Raw genomic sequence first — 13887 nt, 5'->3', positions numbered from 1 at the left:
TGTTTTTTATTTATGTGGTATGTGTAAAAATGAAGGATTTGGCTTCACATGCCACTTATATGCCTGTAAAATGCAGCCAGCCTTCATGACATTATCTGGATCTGGATTTTTTGTCAGCTTTTAACACTGTTGTCTCATTTTAAAATTTCTCATTTCACATCCAGGAGTTTTCCACACTTCTGTTTTGGTCTGCTTAACCTCAAGTCATGACCTAGTCAGCAGCCTAATCATTTGTCTGGAGCCCAAACAAAGAAGCAATCAAATCTGAGGGTACAGGCATTGGCCATCTTTGTAATTAACATTACTTATTGTCTTCAAATTCTGCATTGATGCATATGAGACAGAAAGCAATTAAAAGTGTTTAGCTTTTCCTAAAGAGGTGGATGAATGGAACTCAGTAACTCTTATATGCGTACTAAGCCGTCTATGAACATAAAACCCACTACAGATCTTTAATACATTTTGCCAACAGCAGCAGTTACTACAGGTGCCTTATAACTTGTAGATGAGTCACATTCCTGCAAATTGCTCGAATTGTAGGAATGTACTTAATTCACCCTTCATCTCACACATTTTATATATTTGCTTGAATTGGAATATTTAGTCTTCAGAAATTATAGAACAGTGTCTGCTTGCAAAATCTTAGGAAGTAAAATAAAATTTGTGCATATATTAAAAAAAAAAGGAAAAATAATCTATCAGGATTATTCTACTGAAGTATCTGTCTTTGAACCATACAGCTTGCAAACATCAGCATTTGGATATTAGAGTACACTGTCTGTGCCCTTGAAATTGTAAGTGATTTGATTTCTTCTCCAAACATACGGCTCAGAAAGACAATTTACAGTTCACCTTTTATCACAGAATCACAGAATTTTCTAGGTTGGAAGAGACCTCAAGATCATCGAGTCCAACCTCTGACCTAAAACTAACAGTCCCCACTAAACCATATCCCTAAGCTCTACATCTAAACGTCTTTTGAAGACTTCCAGGGATGGTGACTCCACCACCTCCCTGGGCAGCCCGTTCCAATGCCTCACAACCCTTTCAGTAAAGAAATTCTTCCTAACATCTAACCTAAAACTCCCCTGGCGTAACTTTAGCCCATTCCCCCTCGTCCTGTCACCAGGCACATGGGAGAACAGGCCAACCCCCACCTCGCTACAGCCTCCTTTAATGTACTTATACAGAGCAATAAGGTCACCCCTGAGCCTCCTCTTCTCTAGGCTGAACAAGCCCAGCTCCTTCAGCCGCTCCTCGTAGGACTTGCTCTCCAGGCCCCTCACCAGCTTCGTCGCCCTTCTTTGGACCCGCTCAAGCACCTCGATGTCCTTCTTGTAGCGAGGGGCCCAAAACTGAACACAGTACTCGAGGTGCGGCCTCACCAGAGCCGAGTACAGGGGGACGATCACCTCCCTAGCCCTGCTGGTCACAGTGTTTCTGATACAAGCCAGGATGCCGTTGGCCTTCTTGGCCACCAGAGCACACTGCTGGCTCATATTCAGCCGACTGTCCACCATCACTCCCAGGTCCTTCTCTGCCTGGCAGCTCTCCAACCATTCCTCTCCCAGCCTGTAGTTCTGCTTGGGGTTATTGCGCCCCAGGTGCAGGACCCGGCACTTGGCCTTGTTAAACTTCATACAGTTGACCTCAGCCCATCGGTGCAGCCTATCCAGATCCTCCTGCAGAGCCTTCCTACCCTCAAGCAGATCGACACATGCACCTAGCTTGGTGTCATCTTCAAACTTACTGAGGGTGCACTCAATGCCCTCATCCAGATCATTGATGAAGATGTTAAAGAGGACCGGCCCCAGCACCGAGCCCTGGGGGACGCCACTAGTGACTGGCCTCCAACTGGACTTGGCTCCATTTACCACAACTCTCTGGGCCCGGCTATCCAGCCAGTTTCTAACCCAACGAAGCGTGCGCCAGTCCAAGCCAAGAGCAGCCAGTTTCTTGAGGAGAATGCTGTGGGAAACGGTGTCAAAAGCCTTGCTGAAGTCAAGGTAGACCACATCCACAGCCTTTCCCTCGTCCACCCAGCGCGTCACTTTGTCGTAGAAGGAGATCAGGTTCGTCAAGCAGGATCTGCCTTCCATAAACCCATGCTGACTGGGCCTGATCGCCTGCTTGCCCTTCAAGTGCCGCATGATGACTCCCAAGAGGATCTGCTCCATGAGCTTCCCTGGTACTGAGGTCAAACTGACCGGCCTGTAGTTCCCCGGGTCTGCCCTCCGGCCCTTCTTGTAGATGGGCGTCACATTTGCTAGCCGCCAGTCAGCTGGGACCTCCCCCGATAGCCAGGACTGCTGATAAATGATGGATAGGGGCTTGGCCAGCTCCTCTGCCAGTTCTCTCAGTACTCTTGGGTGGATCCCATCCGGCCCCATCGACTTGTGCACATCCAAGTGCCGTAGCAGGTCACCAACCAGTTCTTCGTGGATGGTGAGGGCCACATCCTGCTCCCCGTCCCCTTCCACCAGTTCTGGGTACTGGGTATCCAGAGAGCAACCGGTTTTACCACTAAAGACTGAGGCAAAGAAGGCATTGAGCACCTCCGCCTTTTCCTCATCTCTTGTAACTAAGTTTCCCCCCGCATCCAGTAAAGGATGGAGATTCTCCTTAGTCCTCCTTTTTGTGTTGATGTATTTATAAAAGCGTTTTTTGTTATCTTTAACGGCAGTAGCCAGCTTGAGCTCCAGATGAGCTTTGGCCTTCCTAATTTTGTCCCTGCACAGCCTCGCTACATCCTTATAGTCCTCCCTAGTGGCCTGCCCAATTTTCCAAAGATTATAAACCCTCTTTTTCCTCCTAAGCTCAAGCCACAATTCTCTGTTGAGCCAGGCTGGTCGTCTTCCCCGGTGGCTCATCTTTGGGCACATGGGGATAGACCGCTCCTGCGCCATTAGGATTTGCCTCTTGAATATATTAAAGGAGGCTCTATTCTCTGTTGAGCCAGGCTGGTCTTCTTCCCCGCTGGCTCATCTTTGGGCGCATGGGAATAGACCGCTCCTGCGCCATTAGGATTTGCCTCTTAAAGAGCGCCCAGCCTTCCTGGACCCCTCTGCCCTTCAGAACCGCCTCCCATGGGACTCCACCAACTAGTGTCCTGAGCAGCCCAAAGTCAGCCCTCCGAAAGTCCAATACAGTGGTTTTACTGTTTCCCTTCCTGGCCCCGCCAAGAATAGCGAACTCCACCATTTCGTGGTCACTCTGCCCAAGACTGTTCCCGACGATCACATCCTCCACCAGTCCTTCTCTGTTTGTGAAGAGAAGGTCTAGCAGGGCACCACCCCTGGTAGGTTCACTAATCAGCTGCGTCAGGAAGCTATCTTCCACGCTCTCCAGAAACCTCCTAGACTGCTTCCTCTGGGCTGTGTTGTGCTTCCAGGATATGTCAGGGAAGTTGAAGTCCCCCACGAGTACAAGCGCCGACGATTTCGCAACTTCTGTCAGCTGCCTGTAGAACTCCTCATCCGTCTCCTCATCCTGGTTCGGCGGTCTATAGCAGACCCCGACCAGGACACTAGCCTTGTTGTCCCTGCCGATCCTAACCCAAAGGGACTCGATCTTGTCATTCCTAGTCTCGAGTTCTACAACATCGAAAGACTCTCTAATATAGAGAGCCACACCGCCACCCCTTCTGTGCTGCCTGTCCCTTCTGAAGAGCCTATAGCCAGGCATCGCAGCACTCCAGTCATGAGACTGGTCCCACCACGTTTCCGTGATGGCAACCAAGTCGTAGCCTGCCCGCTGCACGATGGCTTCCAGCTCCTCCTGTTTGTTACCCATGCTGCGTGCATTGGTGTAGATGCACTTCAGCTGGGCCTTTACCTTATCCTCCGGCCTTGCCATTGCTCCCCCTGGCACAGCCCCAACAGTCCTTGTTTCAGCCCCATCCCCCTTCTTACCTTATGTTGCAAAGGATACAAACATTTTGTTTTGGTTAAACATAAGATCTTAAAATATATAGCCCCTTTGTTTAAAAATAAGGAGTTTTTAAAGATAGTTCTGGAAAAAATCTTTCTTTCTTTCTTTCGTTCATTCGTTTGTTCCTTCCTTCTTTCCTTTTCTTTCTTTCTTTCTTTCTTTCTTTCTTTCTTTCTTTCTTTCTTTCTTTCTTTCTTTCTTTCTTTCTTTCTTTCTTTCTTTCTTTCTTTCTTTCTTTCTTTCTTTCTTTTCTTTCTATCTCTCTCTCTTTCTCTCTCTCTCTCTCTCTCTCTCATTTTTGTCTCTTTCTTTCTGTCTTTTTTTTTCTCTTTTTTTTTTTTTTTCTGTCTCAGCTTTCTTGAAGGTCATATTTGCATAACAGTTCAGATTGCCCATTCATCCAATAAAGATAGATTTCAGTCAGGTTCGATATACACATACAGACACCAGAGATCTCTACACATCTTAGAGAAATATTAGTCAGACAGATTTATTTCCTCACTTTTAAAATTGCATTGATATTTATTGCAGTGTGTAATGACTGAATTATATGGTTGATTGTTTCCAGGTATTAGTGCAATATGAACATATTAGTAGTCACTTTCTTACTGCAATAAAGTACAAAAGCAAATGATATAAAACAGATTGAAATGGTGCAATATGTATTTACAACATCCTATAAATTAATATCCAGCAAATACAGGAAATATAGAGTAATATTTAATGCTTCTTAACCTTCTTTCAACAGTTGTGAAGGACAACCCTGCCCTACCTTTTTAGTGACTTAGACAATAGGTAAGGGAAGCAGGACAGTTTTGTTTCTGTACTCAGAAGAAAGCTTTGTATTGATAGATTAGGAACTTTATGTCCAATCTTTGCTCTGTTCAATAACACTCATTTGGTCAATTTGTCATTGAAAGTAAATGGCCTAGATAGAAGAGTGCAAAAGAAATATATGTTTCTCTCTTATTGTGGAAGGAAGATTCCTTACCAGATCTCTGAAAGTATTAAATAACACTGAGGGGTTTTTAGGAGATTTGTCATCAGTTTCTGTGCTATAAAATATGGAAGTTCAAAGCATAATGTCTAGAAAATACAGACTGTAAGTCAGAGGTGTGAAAAATAACAAAATACCCCGTGGAGATATTTAAAGGGTTTAGTCAAGCTCAAAAGAAAATAAAGGAAAAACAAAAGAAAATTGAGAGTTATCTTGCTTAATTCATAGAAGTATTTTCAGGGACAGAAAGTCACAACTAGTAGAGGCTACAGTGGAGGAAGTTGTAACAAGAACCAAAAACTAGAAGCTGTAGCCAGAAAAAAAATGTATGAGAAACAAAAATCTTATCAGTAAGGGTGATTAACTTATTAGGAAAAGCTACAAAATCAAATGGGAGAATTTCCCTGGCTTTCTATCTTTAGATGAAAGTTGAGTAATTTTCAGAAATATTTCCTTGAAACATGCCCAAATTATTGGGACATGGGGTGAAATACAGTCAATCTGACTCCCTTTTTGCTCTAAAGACTCTGAATCACCTTTCAGTTAGAAAAACGTTGTCAGCAAAATGATGTTTTTCAAGAATAATATTTACTTTCCTCAAAATCAAGTGATTTAGTACCATGCCAACAGTTACATTAAAATGGGAAGGGAAGGGAAGGGAAGGGAAGGGAAGGGAAGGGAAGGGAAGGGAAGGGAAGGGAAGGGAAGGGAAGGGAAGGGAAGGGAAGGGAAGGGAAGGGAAGGGAAGGGAAGGGAAGGGAAGGGAAGGGAAGGGAAGGGAAGGGAAGGGAAGGGAAGGGAAGGGAAGGGAAGGGAAGGGAAGGGAAGGGAAGGGAAGGGAAGGGAAGGGAAGGGAAGGGAAGGGAAGGGAAGGGAAGGGAAGGGAAGGAGCTGAGTTTCGAATCAGCTCTCTAAGGAATTCAATATTTTTGTCCTTTACCATAAATAGCCTTAGTTAATCAGATTTGCTGTTGGAGTTTCAAAAAAGGTCTTTAGTTTACACAGTCTATTATTCTCTGTTCTTCTTGACCTTCTCTACTTTCGATTGCTTCTGAGACCCACAGGCCTTTTCAGACCACCTTATATGCTGGAGTTGTTACTGTTTTGCCAGTCAAGAGAATTATTGATGGTTCTTAGCAGCACCCTCAGAAATAAATATATTACCAACAGCTGTAAGCAAGTGGCTGTTCTGAGGCTGCCCTGTGACATCAATCTGCTATACGGTCACAGTCTGTGTGTATGTACAACCCAGCTCTCAAGTTTTAGCATAAATAACCTCTTCTGTCACTGGACGAAGGAGTCTCTCTTCTAACAGCAGTAAATCATTTAAAGAAGGAAAGGAAATAAAACTAAAATAAAAAAAAAAATAAAATAAAAAAGCAACAGCTGTTGTCATAATTCCTTCATTACCTTAATACTGGTTTGCATTTATGTTATACTACCAAATGGGAAATCAATGATCTATTGTGCTAGGGACAGTTCACACCCATAATGAAATGATAGCTACATCCTGCATTTTACAGTTAGGTATTGTAAAAGGAGACAAAATAGAGAATTTCAGGGAATAAAATCAGAGTTATCGAAGGCAACAATAAAATGATTAATAAAATAAACAGCAATTGTAGTGTATCAACTGTCTAATTGAAGCCAAGTTTAATCAGTATCAGGAAACATTAAAGAAGAATTTAGATCTCTGCTCTTCTTATGTAAAGCATATTTAAGACTGGGGCTAAAGCAAAAGGATGCCTTGAGACATAAAGGAATGATCATATTTTGACCTCAATGGGCTTATATATCTGCAGCTTCATTACGCTGGTAATATTTAAAATTAGTTTCCAATTTTATTTGAACCCAAAGAATATTGTTCTTCTTCTTTCCCTCTAAACCTCTGTTAAACCATACTAAATCCTTATGATCATTTAATTTGTTTCATTATATCATTAATTATATCATAGATAAACTATGGTCCTTGTATTTGGACTTTTTATCATTAACAGTTCACTGATAGCAACCTGTGGTGCAAGTTGGATATTTGAGTTTCTTTGTAAATGCACATTAAAATAAACTTTTTCTTGTCCTAAGGCATTGATATAAGCACACTTCGACCTAAGTACAGAATTTCATTCTCATCTACTTCTCCCACAGACATTGAAGAGAACTTTGAATGATTATCTTCCTGAAAGAGAAATTAAAGGTAAGCTGTTTAATTACTTCGTACATTTATCCTGGATTATTTCAAGAAAAGTCTTGTAAGAGACTCCACTGCATTTCATGTAGGCTTAACTTTAATTGTGTAATGGAAAACAGGCCAACAGTCATAATATTCAATTATTAGGAACATGTATAAGCTATGACAGTGACAGACATTAAAGTCATTCCAGTAGAGAGCCATTGGCAGTGGTTGATTAACTTTTAAAAAAGCTGCTTGAATAATTAATTGGTTTCCATTCTCCGTATAATTAGTGGGTAAGTTGTCAGTACCCAGATGCATATCAAATGATATACACATCTCTCATTAAAAAAGCTATAAAGCTCATTTTGTTCCTAGAGAAAGGGAAAATCCTCTAATTTAAATGCATAAACCTCTTTCCTAACCAATGGCCAAACTTAAACAAAAGAGTTTGTGAAATTAAAAAGATGGTAAGTGTCTTTCTGTCTAGTCACGCTTATATTTACTCATATTTTGCCTTTTAGCTCTTTATCTTTTGTCTTTAATCCAGTCTCCCCTAAATTTAACAGGGAAAGTTTTATAGATTTTGATAGCATTGGTGTCCCAAACTCAAAATATCTAGTCAACTTGCTATGCAAATGTAACAACTGATCCTACATTTTGGTAACCTCCTTCTACACCCTATTTCGTAAATCTCTGAATCACATAATTCAGTTATATATTCCATTAGTGAATGCCATACCAAGATGTTTATTGGAAATAATGGATATATTTCACCTGACTTCAAACATCTGCAGTCTAAGGATCTACATGGTGAATAGAGGTTCCCTTTATAGTTATGAAGCCTTTTTAAAATTAAATCGCAATGCTTATTTTTAGCAGCTACTTACAGACAGGGGAAAAGAGGCTGGAGATCAGCCCCATGGAAAATGTTCTGGGACTTAATGGCAAGTTGAATATGAGTCAACAGTGTGCCCTGGCAGCCAAAATAGCCAACCATGTTCTGGGATGCATTAAGTACAGAATTGTTAGCTCATTGAGGCAACCAATTGTCCCACTCTACCCAGCACTGGTGCGGCCTCACCTCCAGTGCTGTGTGCAGTTTTGGGTGCCACAATATAAGGAAGACAAACTATTAGAGAGTGTCCAAAGGAGAGCTATAAAGATGGTGAAGGGCCTAGAGGGGAAGGCATAGAGACCATCAGCTGTGGTCTCTTGGCTTGTTGAGCTCAGAGCAGAGCAGGCTGAAGGGAGGCCTCATGGCGGCCTGCAGCTCCCTCACGAGGGGAGCGGAGGGGCAGGTGCTGAGCTCTGCTCTCTGGGGACAGAGACAGGACCCGAGGGAATGGCATGGAGCTGGGACATGGGAGGGTCAGGCTGGGTGTTAGGAAACAGCTCTGCACCCAGATGTGGTTGGGCACTGGGACAGGCTCCCCAGGGCCGTGGTCACAGTACTGAGCCTGTTGTAGTTTAAGAAGTGTTTGGACAATGCTCTCAGATATATGGCCTGATTTTTGGGTGGTCCTTTGTGGAGCAAGGAGTTGGACTGGATGATTCTTCTGAGTCCCTTCCAACTCGGGATATTCTATAATTCTATGAATGAATAAGTTGATTTTTAATTTGAAATTTTCTATGCCTTCATTTTTTTTTTTTTTTATTTATAGTGTAAATAATTCATTTGAAAAAATATGCAAGAATTGTTTAAAAAACTACCATATTAATGAATATATTATGTATATGATCCTAATTTATGTAAATACATAAAAATAAAAATGCAAGTATATACAGTAATTAACAAATACATGCACATATATTTTTGATAAGGAGTTAAGAAAATGTAATAGTAAAAAAAAAAGTTCATATATAAAATTGTATTTGAATCTGAGAAAGTTTGTTATAATGTATTGGGATATATCGGTCAATACCTATATACAGATATTTATGTGGTGTTATGACAAGTCGAGTTCTGATGAGGCCTTCAACTGCATTTCATTTTTTTGGAAAACAGAATATATTCTGTTATTCTTTGTTCTCTTCATGGCACGTTCAAACAAAATCAGAACTGGCATTGCTGGATGAATAATCAGACAGGTGGCATCCAAACTAGTTTTTTATGTGTGCCCAGAGAAGACATGATGCAGCTGGCAGATTATTTTGCATGCCAGATAAGCCTGGTAAAGAAAAGAAATCCTTTCTACACAAAAACAGAAACAAATATTCAAACATATGTATATGTGTATATATATTAAAAAAAAAAAAAAAAAAAAAAAAAAAAAAAAAAGGCAAGGACCAATGTTAAAAACAGGAAGCCTGTTCTTCTTGGATAAGATTTTTGAATATTGAATATTCTTACAGAATAAACAAAAGCCTAGTGATTCTCTTGGCAAAACCACTTCTGTTAATGCTGTGGTTTAGCCCTAGCAGGCAGCTAAGTACCACACAGGCACTCACTCATCCTACATGGGATGGTGGAGAGAATAGGGAAGATAAAAGCTCAAGAACTCATGGATTTAGATAAAGGCAATTTACTAGGTGAAGCAAAAGCTGCACATGCAAGCAAAGCAAAAGAAGGAATTCATTCGCTTTTTCCCATTGGCAGGCAGGTGTTCTGCCTATTCCAGGCAAGCAGGGCTCATCATGTGTAATAGTTTCTTGGGAAGACAAACACCATTACATTAAGCACACCTCACCCCCATTTTCCCCTTCCTACTTCTTTACCCCAGCTTTAATTGTTGAGCATGATGCCATATGGCATGGGATATTCCTTTCGTCTATCAGGGTCAACTGTCCTGGTTCTGTCCCCTCCCAACATCTTGTGTACACCCAGCCTCCTTGAAGGCAGGGCAGAACAAGAAGCAAAAAGGTTCTTGGATCTATGTAAATACTGCTCTGCAACTACTAAAACATCAGCATGTTATCACCACTAATTTAATCAAAAATCCAAAACACAGAATTATGTGAGCCTCTATAAAGAATATTAACTCAATCCCAGCCAAAACCATGACAGTGAACTTTGAGGAACTGTGAGATTATATGGCTTTGAGCAGTCTCTATGTCATTATGGCTATCTGAATTTCCAGAGTAACATTCAAACAAGAACATAGAGAAATATTGGACAAGACCTTAATAGATAAAAATATGGAAGATAGAACAATGCTTTATTTCAGTGGAAAATTTGGAGTCAGATGTGTTTGGAAGGAGAGTAGTCCATCTCCCAACAGTTTTCAGAATAACCATCCCAATTCCTAGAATAAAAATGTGTAATGGAAATGGATTTTCCAAGGTCAATTTGTTAGATAACTTTCATCTCCACTCCTCAGGCCTCACATTGTATACGGAGTTGTCATATTTGTGGGTGACTTGACCCAAACAACTGTTCAAATTCTGCTACCAAAAGTGAAGATTTTCTTTCATAAGCTATGATGGTGTCCCATGAGTGTACTGATGATAGTTCCAGCTGACAACCCAGGGACTGGTACAGAAATAGTTAACTATCCTTTGCAACACAGGTGCAAAAAGGGCTTCATATCTGTGTAGTGGTTCTTTGCATTTCTTTTGCACAATTATCGGTAATCCAATAAAGTACAAAGCAGTAGATAAAAACACTTGATATTTGATGCATTACTTTGTTGGTTGGTTGACACCTTGAATGCTTTTTAAAATATGGAATTTGATATCCACAACACATCTATCAACATGTTCTTTTATTTTGCTTTGTCTTTCTCCTTGTGAATTGTTTTTGTGCAGAACCCCACAGTCCACATGATATTTATTGTTCAGCTTTCTTATCCATCACACTGTGTGCCTTTAAATCTAAAGGCCCACAAGCAACTTGCTTTTCCCTTTGTTGGTGGTTTGCAGACAGGGGGCTTGAGGGGGTGGTTTTATCTACCATACTAATATATTCATTTGAAGCTGTTCAGGGGTTTCTCTTCTTCTCCATATTGCTTAGTGGGGGACTCTTTAGCACATTGAATTTGTGATTTTTTCATCCTTATTTGGGCAGGACAACTAAAGCTGTTAGAAGCCTCTTTTAAAAATCACATTAATGCCTTTATATTGAATATTTGAATGAATCAATGTTAATTTATATTGGCTGAAGAGATGCTTCATCTTTGGTTCATATTACATGCATTGACAGGTTATGCAGGTTATGTTAGGATTAACAACCATATTGTATACCACTTTCCCATGAGGATTCATATGACAGAGGACACTTGGAATTTTATTGCAGTTTGTAGACCATAAAATCATTTTTTGTTGCTGTAAAAATGAGTAGTTTTTGCACGCAGAAGTTGACATGTAAATTATTAAGATAAGAAAGGAAGTGAAAGGTTATTGCTGATTTTTTTTTTTTCTTTCCAGATAAATTAAGGGACAGAGCAACAAAATGTCTTTTCAAGAATCTCCTGAAAGCATGGGGGGAAATGGAGTGCAAATTACCTAAATTTTGCATCTGCACAGATCCTGCCTAGCTTGAACCTTCACATACTTTTCAACCATGGGTAGATTCATAACACCAGTATGGACTAAAACAAAAGTCTAGTGCAATCTACAGCAAGATTTAAGATGACAGTCAAAAGACATAGCACACATTTACTATCTATTAGATGGCCCAGCTGTGATGCATTAAAAAGAGTGACCTTAAACCATCCCTTACCTATGCATTTTTCTAATTGTTCCAAGGAAAGCAAAAACAGATTCATGTAAGTCACCTGTTTTGCTCTGTCTTGTGGGACATTAAGATATCTAGATAGAGTTTAGAAAAATTAAAACAACCGAAAAACAAAACAGTGATAGTACACAATACACAATTGCACAGAAATGTAGTTAAGAACTTCACTGTGGATGAATACATTTTAAGCAGGTATTCTGTACATGTCTCAGGATCAGATAAAAATTTCCAATGTGACTATCTTCTGTGTGGTGTACAAGACTGACAATATTCCTTTCTTGTCTTTAACCAAACATCATTTTCTACTGTATGTTATTGCACTTTAGCCTTTTTCAGTATGATCACATTAGTGTATCCTCTCTGGTTTGAATAGTAGAGATTTCATAAGAGCAGACAAAACTTAGTTACTTGGTACCATATTCAGAGCTGAGATACACCCATATAAATAACAACAACAACATCAGCAGAATTACTCTGGGAGTAACCTGATGTGACTATGAGGTGTACTGGGTACTGTACACCTAATTACAAGAACAGACTGACTGGCTGGATTGCAATTGCTTTTATGGGGAACAAATACATCTTGTTCCTTCTACCTAAGCAATGTAATAAAAATAAGATTATTAGAACCGTGTTAAGTTGTTATGACAACCTGAATTTAGACCCTGAAAAATTGTGTCTGGTTTCACCTGAGCATTAATAAAAACTTTCCACCTGAGGAATGCTGCTTAAATTTTGTGTAGTTGAAACCTCTGGAGAGCAGCTAATATTCTCAAAACCTGCAGCTCTCATGATGATTGTAAACAGCAGAAACTAATTGCCTTGAAAAAGACCAGTAGTAGAAATGGGCAACACTCAAGTTCAGTTAATGGGGTATATGGGCTCAGGGATGTATGAAGGAAGGCACAGCTATACTGGAGGTGGGTTGCTCATATAAGCTATGGAGATGTCCTTCCTCCCTACAATCCTCCTTTCTGCCAAATTTTGGAGGAAGTTACTGTCCTCTCTCAACTATACACCTTCTCACCATGCTCAGTGTTTTCATTTCTCAAGACAGAACACCAGAAGATAGTATGAGGGACCTGCAAATCCTAATAAACCTGATAAACTATTTTTTTCCCTCTCTTTGTCAAAAATGGAAGAGGAGATGATACAAAGATATCATCTCTTACATACAGATACAGAGATATTTATCTCTTCCCCTTGTTCATGCTCACACTTTCTGTCATGTCCTCAGATCAGTGAGCAAAAAGTCAGCTTCTGCCTAATTCTTGTGTTTGTAGTATTGTAGCACTGTATTTTTTTTTTCTTTTAATGTTATATACTAAGATGAAAATGCAGTTAGTGAGTAGAAGGTCTCATTTTTGTCTTCATCTTTCAATCTAAAAATATGTATTTGAGATCTGAGTTAAACTTTTAAGTACTGAACATTAATATTAGGTAGTGGGCACTTAAAATATATTTAGTTTAAAATTCAATATTAAGATCTCTGAATAGTTTTATTAAATGCGTTCAGATTTGTATCAGTTTTTATTTTTTTCTGTCTTCTTAAACAAAATAAAATAAGTGAAAACAGACAATATTTACTTTCTATTCTTTAACAAAATATTTAGAATTTAAGTTTGAAACAACATTTTGTTTCAAAATTTCCTTTAGCTGATATTGCAGAATCAAACTGACAATATTTTTTTCTTTCTTAATTACTGTATTTCATTTGATCAAAACAACCTCCTCCATCTTTTCACTTTTCTAAATAATATTATTTTTAACTATAACATAACTTTTTTTTTTTTTTGAGTTGGTGGTGAATTGAAAGTATCATTTCCCTTCTTCTACTAATGAGGCAATTAGTACATTTTACTAAAATAATTCAAAATAAATCTTTCAAATAATTCAAAATACATTCTTTCTGGCATAAATGTCACTTTAAAATTTTACTGGCCATAATGATAAAAAATATATATTTTTTAACAAAATTTTGCTTATTTGAAACTAATATATTTACTTCACAGAAAAGCCTAAAAGTCTGAGGTGAACAAAATGGATTTCATTCAAATGTTTACAGAAAAGTCAAATTTTTCATTGAAGTTGTTAAATGAGGTAAAGAAGCAGCTG

At 39.4% G+C, this 13887-nt stretch overlaps 1 long non-coding RNA gene across 2 annotated transcripts in view; it reads left to right on the top strand.

Moving 5' to 3' along the window:
* The window catches only part of LOC110354053 (uncharacterized), a 71404-nt gene extending 58044 nt beyond the window's left edge, over nt 1–13360 (top strand). For both annotated transcript variants that reach the window (XR_005263720.2, XR_011807327.1), the window contains 2 exons: nt 7073–7121; nt 11463–13360. This is a non-coding gene — a long non-coding RNA (uncharacterized lncRNA). The remainder of the gene's footprint in view (nt 1–7072; nt 7122–11462) is intronic.
* Nucleotides 13361–13887: the final 527 nt, after the last annotated feature.

The sequence above is a fragment of the Anas platyrhynchos genome, chromosome 2 (assembly GCF_047663525.1).
Source record: "Anas platyrhynchos isolate ZD024472 breed Pekin duck chromosome 2, IASCAAS_PekinDuck_T2T, whole genome shotgun sequence".
Lineage (NCBI taxonomy): Eukaryota > Metazoa > Chordata > Aves > Anseriformes > Anatidae > Anas > Anas platyrhynchos.
The sequence above is the reverse complement of the archived record's forward strand: the minus strand, read 5'-3'. Positions and strand labels throughout refer to the sequence as shown.